This window comes from Lutra lutra, chromosome 17, assembly GCF_902655055.1.
Source record: "Lutra lutra chromosome 17, mLutLut1.2, whole genome shotgun sequence".
In the NCBI taxonomy this organism is placed as follows: Eukaryota; Metazoa; Chordata; class Mammalia; order Carnivora; family Mustelidae; genus Lutra; species Lutra lutra.
This window is the reverse complement of record NC_062294.1, coordinates 59,126,917-59,143,248: the sequence shown is the minus strand read 5'-3', so window position 1 is coordinate 59,143,248 and position 16,332 is coordinate 59,126,917. Positions and strand designations below refer to the sequence as shown.

Sequence of the window (16,332 nt, the reverse complement as noted above, 5' to 3'; positions counted from 1 at the left end):
CTGTGAACTTCCTGGGGCCTGATGAAGCAATATCTTCCACCAAAATACTTTCCAGGGGCACCTGTGTGGCTCAGCTGTTAAGCATCTGCCTTTGGCTCAGGTCATGATCCCAGGGTTCTGGGATCGAGCCCCACGTTGGGCTCCCTGTTCAGTGGAGAGTCCGCTACTCCCTCTCCCACTCCCTCTGCCTGTGTTCCCTCTCTCACTGTATCTTTCTGTCTAATAAATAAATAAAATCTTAAAAAAAAATTTCCACATTTGCTTTTCTCCAGTGTGGACTTTGTGGTGCTGAGTAAGTCTATCCTTGAGGCTGACGAGGTTTCCTATGATTTCCCACATCCATTATACTCAAAGCTTCTTCCTCCAGCTTGAATTCTCTTTGCTCAAGATTTCTTTTGTCTATGGAGGACATCCCATATTTATTACACTTATTCAAGGCCTCTCTCCAGCATGAACATTTTGGTGTTGAATGTGAGTGGATCAGTGATCAGTGTGTAAAGAATTTCCCACATTCATTACATTCATATGGCTTTTCTCCAGAGTTTCTGGTGCTCATTGAATTCAAACCCTTTTATGAAGGTTTTCCCACACTTGCTGCATTCTTAAAACTCTTCTCCAGTGTGGATTCTCTGGTGCAAAAGAAATCTTTATTTTGTGGATGAAAGCCTTCCACATTTACCGTGCTGAGATGGCCTTCTGCAGTGTGAACCTTCTGGGGTTTAAGGAGGGTGGAGCTGTGTCCGAAGAACTTCCCACACTGGCTGCATTCAAAAGGCTTTTCTCCAGTGTGGACTCTCTGGTGCTCAAAAAGTCTGCTTTTGTAGACAAAGGACTTCTCACACTCACTGCACTTATAAGGCCTGTCTCCAGTGTGGATTCTCTGGTGCTCGAGAAGTCTCCTTTTATGGATGAAGGACTTCCCACATGCACTGCATTTATAAGGCCTTTCTCTAGTGTGAATTTTCCAGTGATGAAGAAGATGGGTCTGTGTCTAAAGACCTTCCCACATTCGTTACACTCATGAGGCTTTCCACCAGTGTGGATTCTCTGGTGCCTTAGAAGTATTCTTTTGTAGAAGAAAGACTTCCCACACTCACTGCACTTGTAAAGCCCTTTTCTAGTGTGGATTCTCTGGTGTTTGTGAAGTCTCTTTTTATAGATGAAGGATTTCCCACATTCACTGCACTGATGAGGCCTTTCTCCAGTGTGAACTTTCCGGTGATGACTGAGACTAGATTTGTGCCTCAAGAACTTCCCACATTTGCCACACTCATAAGGTTTTTCTCCAGTGTGGATTCTCTGGTGCTCAAGAAGTATTCTTTTGTAGAAGGACTTCTCACACTCACTGCACTTATAAGGCCTGTCTCCAGTGTGGAATCTCTGGTGCTCAAGAAGTCTCCTTTTATGGATGAAGGACTTCCCACATTCACTGCATTTCTAAGGCCTTTCTCTAGTGTGAATTTTCCAGTGATGAAGAAGACTGGGTCTGTGTCTAAAGACCTTCCCACATTCATTACACTCATGAAGCTTTCCACCAGTGTGGATTCTCTGGTGCCTTAGAAGTATTCTTTTGTAGAAGAAAGACTTCCCACACTCACTGCACTTGTAAAGCCCTTCTCTAGTGTGGATTCTCTGGTGTTCAAGAAGTCTCTTTTTATAGATGAAGGACTTCCCACATTCACTGCACTTGTAAGCCTTTCTCTAGTGTGGATTCTCTGGTGCTCAAGAAGTCTGCTTTTATAGGGGAAGGATTTCCCACATTCATTGCACTGATGAGGCCTTTCTCCAGTGTGAACTTTCCAGTGTTGATTAAGGCTAGATTTGTACTTAAAGAACTTCCCACATTTGCTACACTCGTGAGGCTTTCCTCTAGTGTGGACTCTCTGGTGCTCAAGAAGTCTGCTTTTGTAGACAAAGGACTTCTCACACTCGCTGCACTTATAAAGTCTTTCTCCGGTGTGGATTCTCTGGTGCTCAAGAAGTCTTTTCTTGGAGATGAAGGACTTTTCACACTGACTACACTCGTGAAGGCTTTCTCCAGTGTGACCACTCTGCTGCTCCTTGAATTTAACCTTTTTGTGGCAGGCCTGCCCACCCGTGCTGTGCTGCCCTCACGGAATGTAAGAAACTGCCTTGCTCTGACTGCTGCTGTGTGGATGCTCTTCACTGGGGATGGCCTGGTGCTGGAGAGAGCCCAGGCTGCCCAGGGAACCATCCTCAACTTCCCCACAGGTGACAATATTGTCTGACACGAGGATTTTGCTCTTCATGAACAAAGCCCTATGGTCCTCCCTTCCAAGGTCCTCCTTGCCACAGTCCTGCTTCTGGTTCTGGTCTAAGTATGAACTAAACAAGCACAGTTTTCCACAAGGCCCATGAGTGCACAGGTTCAGCCCAGCACACGCTCCTTCGTGCTCAGCCAGGTACAAGATGTCTTTCTCTGCTGGGACACACACAACACAGGAACAAGCCCCTGGGATAGACAGGCCTGAATCTGGAGTCCTGGAATGTGACACTCTTTCCACAAAAACACAGTGCTCAGAAAAACCTTCCTCAGCTTTTACCCCATGCCAACAACCTGAGAGCAGAAAAATGCCAGTGAAGTTTTATGAGGCTTTGGTGGGACAGGACAGCCCATTACAAATGTGTGTAGGACAAAACCAAGAATGAATCCATGGGTTTGTTTTCAGGACAAGGGAGCCAGGAGCAGGTGCAGGAAGGAGACACTGTGTAGCACTGGGCCTCTGATGGTTATAGAAAAGTGTGTGGGAAGACAGGGGCCTCACAACTAGCAAGAAAGTAGGATAGAGTGCTGTGCCAGGTCTGGTACAACTCACTCCTCTGTCAGAGGTTCTCAGCAGGACCTTGCCTGTTGGTGACAAGTGTGTACTGTTTAGAATGTGTGTCCCACCCCAGAAGAAGACAACTGCCTTTTAGCTGGTGGTCAATCATTTAGGGCTATGTGCATATCTCATGACACACACAGTGCAGGGTAATGTAGAACACTGTGGATAGAGAAAAAGGGGAAAGGTGTGAGGGACACAGATGTAGGGGAGACCCAGGGACTAGAAGTCACAGCAGAAATGACAAGTGGGCAAAGTGTCAAGGGCGGGGAAGAAGGATTGAAGCAAAGTATGGCCACAAGTCTTGGCACTAAAACAGTAGTAAGCAAAGGACAGTTTCCTGGTATGATTTATACTCAATCCTGAAATTATGTCTTCCCACTGCTCCTCCTCACCGGATCCTATTAATCCCCTTCCTATGGTTGGAGAGGTGTCTGAGCTATCAGGTACCCAGGGTTCTCCTGTACCCCTCCATTCAACGTAGGCAATTTTCTGGGACCTAGCAGGTTGATGTCCTCAGGAGAAAACAGGGCAGTTAAGTGGGTGACACTGGCCCAGAGGGACCCAAACACTGATAGATTACAGGAAAGAAGTTTATTGGTAGGAGGATTCTGAGGATGGTCTTGCAAAAATAATTTAGGGTTCCCTGCAAATACTGACCATGTCAGTGTCTATAATTCCCTACAGACAGTACACAAAACAGAAGGGGGCAGAACCTATGACAGAGATCTTCCACAAATGAGAACAGTCAACAAAGTAAGGAGGAGCAAGGCTAATCAGCACCGATCAGGCAGGTCCAAGGCTCAGAAACCAAACCCTTCTGTGAGAGGCTTCAAGGCAGAACATGTTGGGGTTTCATAAAGCCCAGGCCCAGCAAACGCAACACCTATGCCAGGAAATCAGGGAAGGAAGCAATGCCCATGGCCCAGCTCTGGCAGGGACAGAGATCCTTGGAAAAAGAAGAGCATAGCCTCATATAAGGCAATGGTGTGGGAATGAGGGTCCTTACCCAGGGACGCTATAAGCGGCAAGGTCTCCAAATCACAATGTGGTACAGGTGTCTCTGAGCCTCATCAAGGAGACCCCACTCCTCCTAGGAGAAGTACACGGCCACATCCAAAGGTCACATGGCCCTGTCATGAGGAGGGCAGAGCAGTGCATAAGCAGCCTCTCTAGCCAAGACCCCCAAGGCCATGGCCCTCTTCCACAGCTCCCCAACTCAGAGGAGACACCAGGTCCCACCCTAGGGTACCCTTCTCCGTCATGTCAAATGCCTCACTGTTGCCAGTCATCAGTAAGAACAGATGGGGAGAGAGGCAGTCTTACCCACGCTCTAGGCCGCTGTATAGAGTCCCTGCCACTCTCCTCACAGTCAACTCTCCTAGGATCACACAGATCATGCCCCATATGTCACTTACGCTCAGCCTTCTGCCTTTAGCCCTGAGTACAAGGATCCTGAGAGCATCTTCACATTTCCTCTGCATTTGCACAATGGAACCACTCCTTTCTCACATGCCAGGTCACAACCACTCACCCACAACACCACTGATACCTCTGGTCCTTGTCATAGGCACCTGACTTCCCCATATGTCACTCTGCAAGTGGTTCCCAGCCAGTACTTGCCAAATGCCAGAGGATACCGGGCTATCCCAGGGCGTCAGATGGACCCTCCTGCTAGACGCAGTCCCAGCACTGCTCTGAGGACCGCCCCATGTTGCCTGGCTCCGTCTTCCAACTTTAGCCACTCTAGTCCGTGTAGGCATCAGACCCCCTAAGCCCTCCTCCTTCTCAGTGCTGCTTGTGTTGTTCTCACACCGGTCACACCTCTCTTCACCTCATCTCATTCAAAGCCGGGCCCACTTCTCCCACTGCAGCCCAAGAGACTCTCAGCTGACCTCCTCTTCCCTTAAGCTAATCTGTCATCCCATCTGACACGCTTCAGGTTCCAGCAAGAGTTGTCACAAAACTGAACCTGTAGAGCGAAAAAAGTAGCACACCTTACTCAGTGTCATCTGATCTCTGTTACTGCTCTTTTTTTTTTTTTTTTGTAATTTTTTAAATAAGATTTTATTTGTCCGTTTAGGAGAGAGAGAGTGAGAGAGAGCATGAGAAGGGAGAAGGTCAGAGGGAGAAGCAGACTCCCCATGGAGCTGGGAGCCCAATGTGGGAACTCAATCCCGGGACTCCAGGATCATGACCTGAGCCAAAGGGTGTCACCCAACCAACGGAGCCACCTAGGCGCCCTGCTCTGCCTTTCGATAAATCTTGCATCCAGCCCCTGGGAATCCTGTGCCACCACCTGGACTCCCACTTAAGGCCTGTTCCCTTACACCCATACCCCACCCCCACCCCAACCCCATGGTCACTGTACCTCCTCATGTCTTAGAGATGACAGCCATCCCTATCCAGGTACCCAAGAAGTGGGTCAGTCCATGGAGAATATCCTCACCATCCTTCCCCTGTAATGGCATTGCCACCATGATCTGCAGACTACCCCCTCTTAAATATGACACGGTCTGCATGCCTGCCACCACTGAGGGCTGTCTTCAAACCTGAACCCCTTCCCTGAAATCGAGATGTTTGCTTCTAGATGCCCACCTGTCACCTCCACTCAGAGATCCCTGCAATATCTCAGATGCAACATGGCAAACACTGAGCTCCGGACAGTGCTGCTATGAACTTTCCATCTCAGCAATGGCACTTCCATGCTTCCAGCTAAAGCCAAATATCCTGAAGTAATCCCAGATGCTCTCTCATCCTGTAGAGCAGAAAAATCATCCCTACTTACAAAATAGCCAAGAAACAATACAGTTTTCTCCAACTATGGTGCCAGTGCTATGGTCCGTTACCATTAACCTTCACCAAGACTGCAGCCTCCACTGGGGTCTCCCTTCCTCCACCTGTACCCCCACAATCTGTCCTCCACTCTGCAGGCAGACTAGCCTACTTAGACCTGAATCAGATCACTTCCCTTCTCTGCTCCAAACCTTCCATGGACCCAGGACACTCAGCAGACCCAATTCCTCAGGCTGCTACCTGACGACTGACTCCTGCCCCTCAGTCTCTGCCCCCAGCAGATCTAACACAGGCCTGTGGTTCACTGAACACTCCCTTGTGGGCATGTTGGCTCTTGTGCCAGGAAGCCCTTCATTGCGTCACCTTATGGACTAGAGAAATGGGACACCTCAATACAACTTCTGAACTTGATTAAGGACCCTGCACCTAAGATGACCCAGGGCCTAGAACAAAGGGTCTGAGGATGTCTCTTTTATCTATGTGGCAGCACCATGGGAGTGGCAATCAGGGCCAGTGAGCACAACCTCCCAGCACGTCTATTATTTCAATGTGTTCACCATCCTGGAGGTTTCCTGAATCTCACTGCTCAAGTCTTTATACCTCCAGCTCCTCTCCCATCTAGGAGGTAGGGGGTAGCTAAAAGTTGAAATGTCTTTTGTTGTTGCTGTTAACATCTCCTTTATTTTAAGTAATCCCTACACCCAACGTGGGGCTCAGATTCTTGACCCCAACATCAAGAGTCTCATGCTCTTCCATCTGAGACAACCAGGCACCCTGAAAGTTTAAACTTCTAATCACCTGGTCCTTCTGTTGACCACCCCCAACTTGAGGCTATCCAGGAGTCCCACCCCAAGTCACCTCATTAGGATAAACTCCTGTGTGATAAAAGGGGACAGTTATGATAGGAAAACCACTGCTAACACCCAGGAAATCCCAAGGGCTTTAGGAGATCTATGGCAAGAGTCCATGACAAAATCCAAATATATATATATACATTTTATCACAGAGGTATATTGTCATTTCAGTCAACTATTGCTTGTGTAAGTTTAACTGACTAAAGCTACAGCGTTTTGAAGTTGTACTTCCTGGGAGAGCTGAGGCACCTACGAGACCTTCATGAACCTGGGCTGCTCCACCAGCCAGGCTGGCCCTTCCTCGCTCCACGGGGAGTAGTCAGTCTGTTGAGCCTCAGAGCAGAGACCCCCTCACCTGCCCTCACACCTCCCCTTCCCACCTCAGCAGGGCTCCTTCCTCATTGCAACTTCCCCTCCCGCCATAAAGCCCTGGACCACAGGACCCTCCCGCCTGCAGGCGCTCCGCCCGCCCTCCAGCCCCAGCTCTCCGTTCCTTCCTCTCAGGGCCTATCTTAAAGAAGTGTCCAGTTTTTCCAGCCTAAACCCGAGAGCCAGTCTCGGTCCTGGGGCAGGACTCGGGCGGTCACGACACCGACATCACTGCGCCCGCTTCCGCGGAGTCCAGAGCAGAGACTGCAGCCGCCAGGGCGTCCCCTCTGCTGTGGGAGCTCGGGAACAGTGTGTCCGAAACCCAGCTCCTAAGCTCTCCCGGAAGCCTGCTCCTCACACCAGCGCCCCGCCGCAGCGCGTCCAGACCCGCAGGCAGAAGGCCGACGGAGAGTCTTTCCTCCTGTCCTGCTCCAGCCACACGCGCGGCCGCGGGACACCAGCACCACCGTTCCGCGTCCTTCGCAGCCTTCTTCCCCGCGCCCCAAGCCCGTCCTCCCCGGGCAGCCGCTGACCGGCCGCACAGCGCCAACCCACCCCGCGTCCCCGTTCCCTATCCCGCCGCCCCGGCTGCTCGCGGCAGACGGCAGTCGGACTCCCAGCTCTGCCGAGGCTCGTCTCACGCGCGCCCCGGGCTTCCCACGCGCTGGCCCCTTCCTCACGCTTCCCACCGGCGGCCAGAAATGGCTCCCCGCCCACGAACGCCCGCGTTCTGGGGAGCCGGGCCTGTCAGTGACCCGAGGAGACCCACCCCCTTGGGGCTCGGGCCGGTGAGGTCCAGAGAACACACGCTCTCACCTGAGCCGGGTACGCCAGCCCGGCTGTCACCAACGTAACGTGCGGGCTCAACTGGGCCAGGGGACGCGCGATAACGGCAGCAGCGGGCAGGAGGCGCGAGCACGGCTCCCCGCAGCCGCGCTCACACTGAACCTCGAACCCGCTCGTGCGCGGGGCGCACGTGCCTTCTTTCCGCTCCCCTAGGTTCTAGCTCCTTCCGCCGGACGCAGACTGGGAGCACCGCCTCCACGAGCTGCCGGCGGGGAGCCCCGCCCCCTGGCCTTCCTCCCTCTTGGACACGCCCACTGTGCGTCCTCATTGGTCAGCGTGGTCCGGAAGCTGGGCGCACAGTCTTCTGGGTAACGTAGTTCCTTTCATCGTGGCTTGCAGCGGGGTGAGAGCTTCCGCCGCAGGTGCAAGGTCGGGTGGCCCCTATGGAAGGACAAAGTAAGAACACATCAAATAAGAGTCCGCAAAACCTGTTAACCTTAACATAAAACGGCCAGTTATCTTATCAGCCAAACATGGGCTTATTTGGGAATAAAAGAATTGTAATCCAGGACGAAGAAGCTACGGCAAAACCTCCGGCAGAAGGACGAAGGAGAAGAGCCCACCTTTACGGAGAAAAGATGCAAGTTGGGAGGAGTGTCATAAACTAGAAGTCCCCTGGGATAAACTGGGAGTTCCAGGTCGAGTGGCTTCTCGGTGGCTGAGTTGCCGAGCTGGGGGGTGAGCCACGCTCGCGTTCTGCCGCAGGCCGTGTAGAGCAGTATGCATCTGCCAGGTCAAGGGGACCCCTTCCTGTGGGGCTATGTTGAGCGCCCGCGGCAGCGCCCGGGAGCTCCCCGCTGAAACCTCCTCTCTGCCCTCTAGGGAGGTTTCCGTTACTAATTCTCATAGGTACGTGTGTGTAGAAGGAGGATTCACTGAGCTTTGGATCAGCAGCTATGACTTAAGAGAGATCTGAGTGACTGAACGTAGTTTGGTTTAGAAAGACCCTCTGCTGGCGAAACGGGGTTACCTGTCCGGGCTAGGAAGGGGGAAGGGGGTTGCGGGGGGGGGGGGGTGTCAGGGCATATGCTCCTGACATTTATACATAATTGATTCCCTAAAAACTTACACTGAAATTTTTCATTTTTAAACTTACATTTTATAATTTTTAAAACACCGCTTAATATTGAAAAGAGAAATTTGGGACGTAGCTAATAGAGTAAAAAAATGTAAGAGGGTGGGGCGCCTGGGTGGCTCAGTGGGTTAAGCCGCTGCCTTCGGCTAGGGTCATGATCTCAGAGTCATGGGATCGAGCCGGCATCGGGCTCTCTGCTGGGCAGGGAGCCTGCTTCCTCCTCTCTCTCTGCCTGCCTCTCTGCCTGCTTGTGATCTCTCTGTCAAGTAAATAAATAAAATCTTTTAAAAAAAATGTAAGAGGGACGGGCCTGGGTGGCTCAGTCAGTTAAGCATCCAACTCTTGATCTCAGCTCAGGTCTTGGTTTTGGGGTTGTGAGTTGAAGCTGTCTCTTGGGCTACCGACTGGACATGGAGATTAGTTACACACACACACACACACACACACACACACACACACACATATGTAATAGACCTAGGACAGTGAAGTAAACTAACAAAAAGGGAAAGATTTGTGATTTTTTGGAAGAAACATCATAAAATAAATTTAAAGCTCTTTTTAAAAAAATATTTATTTATTTATTTATTTATTTATTTGACAGAGATCACAAGTAGTCAGAGAGGCAGGCAGAGAGAGAGGGGGAAGCAGGCTCCCTGCTGAGCAGGATCCTGGGATCATGACCTAAGCTGAAGGCAGAGGCTTTAAACCACTGAGCCAACCAGGCACCCCAATTTAAATCTCTTTTTAAAAATAAACTTAAATCTTAAACACTTAGGTAAGAAGATGTAGTCTGGGAATTAATAAAATTTGCTCATATAAAAGTCCAAATCAAACTCCAATAAATCTGAAATTGCTGTAGTTACTGATCATTCCAGCCCTTAAAGACTTCGGAAACACAAATCCAATAAAAGATTATGATATTCCCATAATCATAGGGTGTTGGGCAACAAAGGGAGGATCCAAATTAAGTAACTCCTGCTCTTAGAAAGGGCGACATGAACTTCCCCATCAAACAAGTTCTCCAGGGGCACCTGCATGGCTTAGTTGGTTAAGTGTCTGTCTTCAGTTCAGGTCATGATTCCAGGGTCCCTGCTCAACAGGGAGTCCACTTCTCCCTCTCCCTTTCCCTCCTCCCCCTTCCCCTGCTCATGCTCTCTCTCTCTCTCTTTCTCTCTCTCAAATAAGTAAATAAAATCTTTTTTAGAAGATACAAAAATTATTTTCATATAAAAGTTTAGGGGCTCCTGGATGGCTCAGTCTGTTAAGCCTCTGTCTTCCGCCCAGGTGGTGGTCTCAGGGTCCTGGGATTGAGCCCTGAAACGGGCTCTCTGCTCGGTGGGGAGCCTGCTTTCCCCCTCTCTCTCTGCCTGCTGCTCTGCCTACTTGTGATCTCTTTCCCTCTGTCAAATAAATAAAATCTTTTTTAAAAAGGTTGCAGTAATTTTTCTATGAGATTAGTGCAAGTCATGAATTTAAAATAAGAAAACAGGGCACCTGGATGGCTCAGTGGGTTAAAGCCTCTGCCTTCGGTTCAGGTCATGATCCCAGGGTCCTGGGATGGAGCCCCACATCGGGCTCTCTGCTCAGCAGGGAGCCTGCTTCCTCCTCTCTCTCTACTGCCTCTCTGCCTAGTTGGGATCTCTGTCTGTCAAATAAATAAATAAAATCTTCAAAAAATTTTTTGAAAAAAAAGAAAAACCAACCTCTTCTCCCAACTTCGAAGCCATTGCTATGATCCAGCTACCATCAGCCCTCCCCTGGACTGTTGTAGTAACTTACCCGGGGTCTCCAGATCACCTCAGGCTGCCATTCCACGACTGACTTCTGCCCCCATCCCTCAATTTTCTGTGCCCAGCAGACATAATAGAGACCTACAATTCATTCGCTGAACACCCAACTCATTGTCATCCCTAAGCATCTGAACACACTGGTTCCTACGGCCAAGTTACCTTTCTTTTCCTCCTCCTACTGGTTGAGTATTGCCCCAGAAAGTGAATCCTACCCCTGACCCTACCTCAGTTGATGGTGTTTCCATTCTTGCAGGTGCTAGACCCAAACCCTGCAGTCATCCAGCTCCCAGAGATCTAGAATCCAACTACCTCCCCCACTTCCACAGCCACCCTTCTGATCCAGCCACCTTCAGCAGTGTTCCAGACTACTGCACTTTTCTCCTTCCTCACCCCCACAGTTGGTTCTCCACTCAGAATTTCCCAGAGGATTTGTTCATGATGAGTCAGATCACCTCCCTTTTCTGCTCCAAATCTTCTGTGGCTCCCCAGACCCTCAGAACAGAGGCCCAGCTGCTCAGCCAGTAGTTCCAGTACAGAATCCTGCCCCACTGCCCTCTCAATTCCCACCAGATATAAAGCAGACATGATTCCCCGAACACTATCCACTCAGCCTCACCTCCAAGCCTCCAGACACTGCTTGCCATCTCAGGGACAATCTTTGACTTCACGTTGTGCTATTTGCCAGAAATGTGGACTTTATCATATAAGCCCTGGACTGGATTCAGGATTCAGGAATCCAGGCCAAGGAGAGCCCTCAAGTTCCCCACAGCAAAAAGTGCCAGCTAGAAAGGTGAAGAGGAGCCCATGAAACCACTCTCCCTCAGACAGGGACCAGGCAGGTGGGGGTCTGGGAGAGGGAGGGCCAATCACAACTTTAATCCATCTCAAATCCTTGATCTTTTTATCACCTGTACCCTGTTCTTCCTGTTTCTGTATGACCTTCTAACGCACTGTGTGACTTAGTATCACAGGTGCATTGTTCCCTTTTTCATCAACTACAGAGTAAATTCCAGGATTTCTATTTATATTTTGTGTACTGATATATTCCATATGCCTAGAAACGTGCCTGAAGCCCATAAACTACACAATAAATATTTGTTAAAATACTGAACAAATAAGCACCCCACAATACCCTATTTATTCACACAACTCTGGATATACTTTTTTCCTCCATCCACACTGTTTTTCCCTTCAGTTTCACTGTGCTCAGTGCTCTCAGAAATGAGAAGGAATTATCTTCTGTAAATAGAGCCCTCAAACTGACTAAGACATTTGATCAACCTCTTTCTTTCACTAGTTAGATAAAACAGTATTCTTCCACATTCCATTAGGACTAAATTCTTTCTTTTTTTTTTTTTTTTGAAGATTTTATTTATTTGACAGACAGAGATCACAAGTAGGCAGAGAGGCAGGAAGAGAGAGAGGAGGAAGCGGGCTTCCCGCAGAGCAGAGAGCTTGGTGTGGGGCTTGATCCCAGGACCCTGAGATCATGACCTGAGCCGAAGGCAGAGGCTTTAACCAACTGAGCCACCTAGGCAACCCAGGACTAAACTATTTCAAAAGTAGGTTCTCTCCATCTGTTTCTGCCACCCTTTTTTTTTTTTTAAGGATTTTATTTATTTGACAGACAGAAATCACAAGTAGGCAGAGAGGTAGTCAGAGAGAGAGGAGGAAGCAGGCTCCCTGCCAAGCAGAGAGCCTGATGCCAGGCTCGATCCCAGGACCCTAGGATCATGACCTGAGCTGAAGGCAGAGGCTTTAACCCACTGAGCCACCCAGGCACCCCACTGCCACCCTTTTTTAAACAAAAAAATTTTGAAGATTTTATTTATTTTAGAGAGAGAGCACACAATTTGGAGGGAGGGAGAGAGAGGGAAAAGCAGACTCCCTGCTGAGCATGTAGCCCGGTGTGGGGCTTGGTCCCAGGACCCCGAGATCAAGACCTGAGCCAAATTCAGACACTTCCCTGACTGAGCCACCCAGGGACCTCCCCTCTGTCACTCTTAATGGACATCCTATTGGCACTTTTAATAGCTTTCAGAAGTTTTTGAAATCCCAAATATTTTTTAGTTATTTTGGGATTAATTAGAATTAATCTGTACTCCCCATGTAGACACTGTCACTGCACTTACAGGTGAAATGATAATCACTTCCCGGCATGCAGATGAGATCACAGGCCAAACATTTATCTCTCTGTGTCCTACTGAGACACTTCACAGATGCCGTGGTGACAGTCCTTGTCCTGGGAGCAAACCACAGCAAACTGTACAAACAGCTTTTCTTTCCAGGTAGGTATCATATTCTTGGAAAATACCCATTTCAGGAAATCCAGGATAATTCTTTTAAACATTGGCCTTCTGAGCTCGTGGTAGGGGTGGGAAATGTCTTAGGTAGATGATAGATATACAGACCCATAAGTGACAGGTAGACAGATAGTAGATAGATGGAAAGATGATAGTTGAAAAGAGAAAAACAGAGAAAGAAAGAGAGAGAGAGAGAGAGAGAGAGAGAGAGAGAGAGAAAGGGTAGATAAGATGACCAAACACATACAAACAGGAAAGACATTTGCTGAGGAAACCAGATGCATGTCACCAGTCTCGTCAAACTGCCTCAGGGCTGCCCAACATCTCCCCTCTCTCCTCAGTTACATTGTTTTGAAACTTCTCTCAGTCGCTTCTCACAAAACACAGGGACCAGAGCAGAGTCCAGTCTCAAGGCATCAAGACACAGGCTGTGAGTAACAACCTGCAGAAGGTGAGCCCCCACTCTGAGGGGACAGCTAGTGTCTGTGTGATATCCGCTGCTGGTGTGTGTGTGCGCTTGGTTTTGTGTTCTGTTCTGTTTTGTTTTGAGCAGGAAAATGTTGTGCTAAATGGGGTCTTCAGTGACGTGTCTCTAAATTTCTGTCATCAGTGGAAGACTGCTCGCCCTATTTCTCATTTAGACCAGTGAAGGGCTCGTCTATCTGTCATGTACAGAAATGCAAATATTGTGTAAAGATAAATAGGGTGAAAAGCTTGTGGGGCTATGAATAAAAGAATAATTAGGGCTTGAAATCTCAAAGTGGATATGTTATCCTGGAATTTAAACAGTTTTCAAAGTGCCTCAGTTGTCTTGTTGTCAGACTAATCTGACACTCTCTACCCTCCAAGGATTGCCCTGTGGACTGACCCATTCCTGCATTTCTCTGTCTCTCTCTCTCTGCCCATAAAATCTCTGATCTACGGTATGATTGCACCCAAATAGTTTCCATTTATAAGACTCTTCTTTGTCAAGCAAAAAAAATCAATAATATTCTGACCAGACACCCTGTCAGAAGAGCAAGAGGCAGTGAATTCAGAGCCTCCCAGAACCCAGTGAATTCAGGCTCCACAGAACCCCTATGATCAGCGGAAATGATGAGTCTTTGTTGCTTTCAAATTGCTGAAGGTCCTCAGGGGCCAGTGAGATGTGTAGCTCAGCAACGTTGTAATTGTCAGGTTCTCGGTTTTGAGCAAATATTTTAAATTCTCACAGCAAATTTTGCTGACACATGTTTTTATCATTACACTTCATTTTGTGATTCTTCTTGAAGATGATTCCTGGTTCTTTCTTTATCCCTTCTCTTACTTTGCTTCACTTGTCCTTGTTTTGTAACTAATGTTCATTAACACTAGTGATTTCCTATATTTTTCATTTCAACCTTAAATGGTGTTATAACATTGTCATTTTCATATGAATATTTGTAACAAATCCATGTATGGGTAAAATTTAAGTAAATATTCACTATGAGATACTAACTCCCCCCTCTCCCATAATCCTCAACTCTTGGAAAGACCATTACTGTTTGGGGTGCCTGGGGAGCTCAGTAGGTTAAGTGTCCGCCTTCATCTCAGGTCAGGATCCCAAAGTCCTGGGATCAAGCCCCACACCAGGATCTCTGCTCAGAGGGGAGCCTGCTTCTCCCTAGACCTCAGCCTGCCACTTCCCTTGCTTGTGCTCTCTCTGTCAAAGGAATAAATAAAATCTTAAAAAGAAAAAAAGAAAGAATATATCCTGGAGAAAACTCTGTAGAATCAGTTCTGCTATGATGCAATGCTTATGCTCCTGAAAACCACAGTGATATACAGGATCCAAAATAAAATCGCAGAGCTTATTGGGACACCAGAAAATTCTATCAGTGAAACATAGAAAAGAAGATAGAAACCTAGTACACAGAGCAACACAGTTTTGCACATTTTAAGTATTTTAGAAATACACAAATACTGTAATAAATATGACACTTTACTTTAAAAAGCTGAAATTTGCATGTGGATGTCAGTGTCAGAGGCATTATGACTTCTGAGTTATTGTAAAGTGGTGGAGAGCGATGGGCAAAACAGGTGAGGGAATCAAAAGGAACAAACTTCCACTTACAAAATAAATAAGTCACGGGAGGCTGACAAACGGTATGCTAATCAGAGTTAATAATATTGTATTGTACATTGGAAAGTTGCTAAGAGAGTAGATCTCATAAGTCTCATCACAGGAAAAAAAGTTTGTAACTATGTATGGTGCCGATGTTAAGTAGACTTATTGTGATCCTTTTGCAATATATACAAATATAAAATCATTATATCACTCACCTGAAACTGACATAATGTTGTATAACAATTATACCTCAGTTTAAAAAAACCACATAGGGGCGCCTGGGTGGCTCAGTGGGTTAAAGCCTCTGCCTTCGGCTCAGGTCATGATCCCAGAGTCCTGGGATCGAGCCCGCATCGGGTTCTCTGCTCTGCAGGGAGCCTGCCTCACCCTCTCTCTCTCTGTGCCTGCCTCTCTGCCTACTTGTGATTTCTGTCTGTCAAATAAATAAATAAAATCTTAAAAAAAAAAAACCACATAAATAAAATCAGGCAGAAAGGGGTAGCACCAGATGTGGGTGTCTGAGGCATCCTGCACAGTGACCTGAGACGCTTGGTAGATGTTTTAAATTCCCGTGTGGCGTGCTCCAGCTGAGGGCGGTTTTCTGCATTTATCCAGTCTTTCTGACAGATGAAAAACACCCATAAGCAGACATAAAATTTGCTTTATGCTCACGATGTTTCCTAATTTCTCGGTCATGTTGGAAAAAAGACTGAAACAATACTGACTGCCTCGCTATACAGAGACCTCCTGTCCTCCTCGCCACAGCTGTTGAGAACTGCGGCAGTCGTGCCCTCATTCAGTCACCCAGAAACTGACAGGTGGGCACTGAGGTTATTTCTTTTGTTTGTTTCGTTCATTTGGCAGAGTTTTCTTTCTCTTCCTTCTTTCTATTTTAATGGATTTTATTTTTTCATTGAAATGTATTTGACATAACATCGTGGGAGTAAATATGTACATGTTAATTTGATACATTTATATATTGTAATATGATTGCCATTGTAGTGATAATTAGCACTTTCATCATGTTATATAATTATCCTTTCATTTTAGTTATTGGAATAATTAAGTTATAGTCTCTCAGCAACTTTTATGATTATCAGAGGCTATTTCTAATCCATTCATCAGTGAATTGCCTTTGCATACACACCAAAAAAGCATAAAATGTTAATATCCACTTAAAGTGAGAAAATAAGTTTTGTTGTTTTTTTTTTTTAAGATTTTATTCATCCACTTGACAGACAGAGATCACAAGTAGGCAGAGAGGCAGAGAGAGAGAGGAGGAAGCAGGCTCCCCGCTGAGCAGAGAGCCTGATGCGGGGCTCAATCCCAGGACCCTGGGATCATGACCTGAGCCGAAGGCAGAGGCTTTA

The 16,332-nt window shown here is 47.6% G+C and overlaps 1 pseudogene; it reads right to left on the bottom strand.

Moving 5' to 3' along the window:
• Window positions 1–1,335: 1,335 nt before the first annotated feature.
• LOC125088607 (zinc finger protein 549-like) lies at window positions 1,336–15,658 on the bottom strand (annotated as a pseudogene).
• Between the last annotated feature and the right edge of the window lie 674 nt (window positions 15,659–16,332).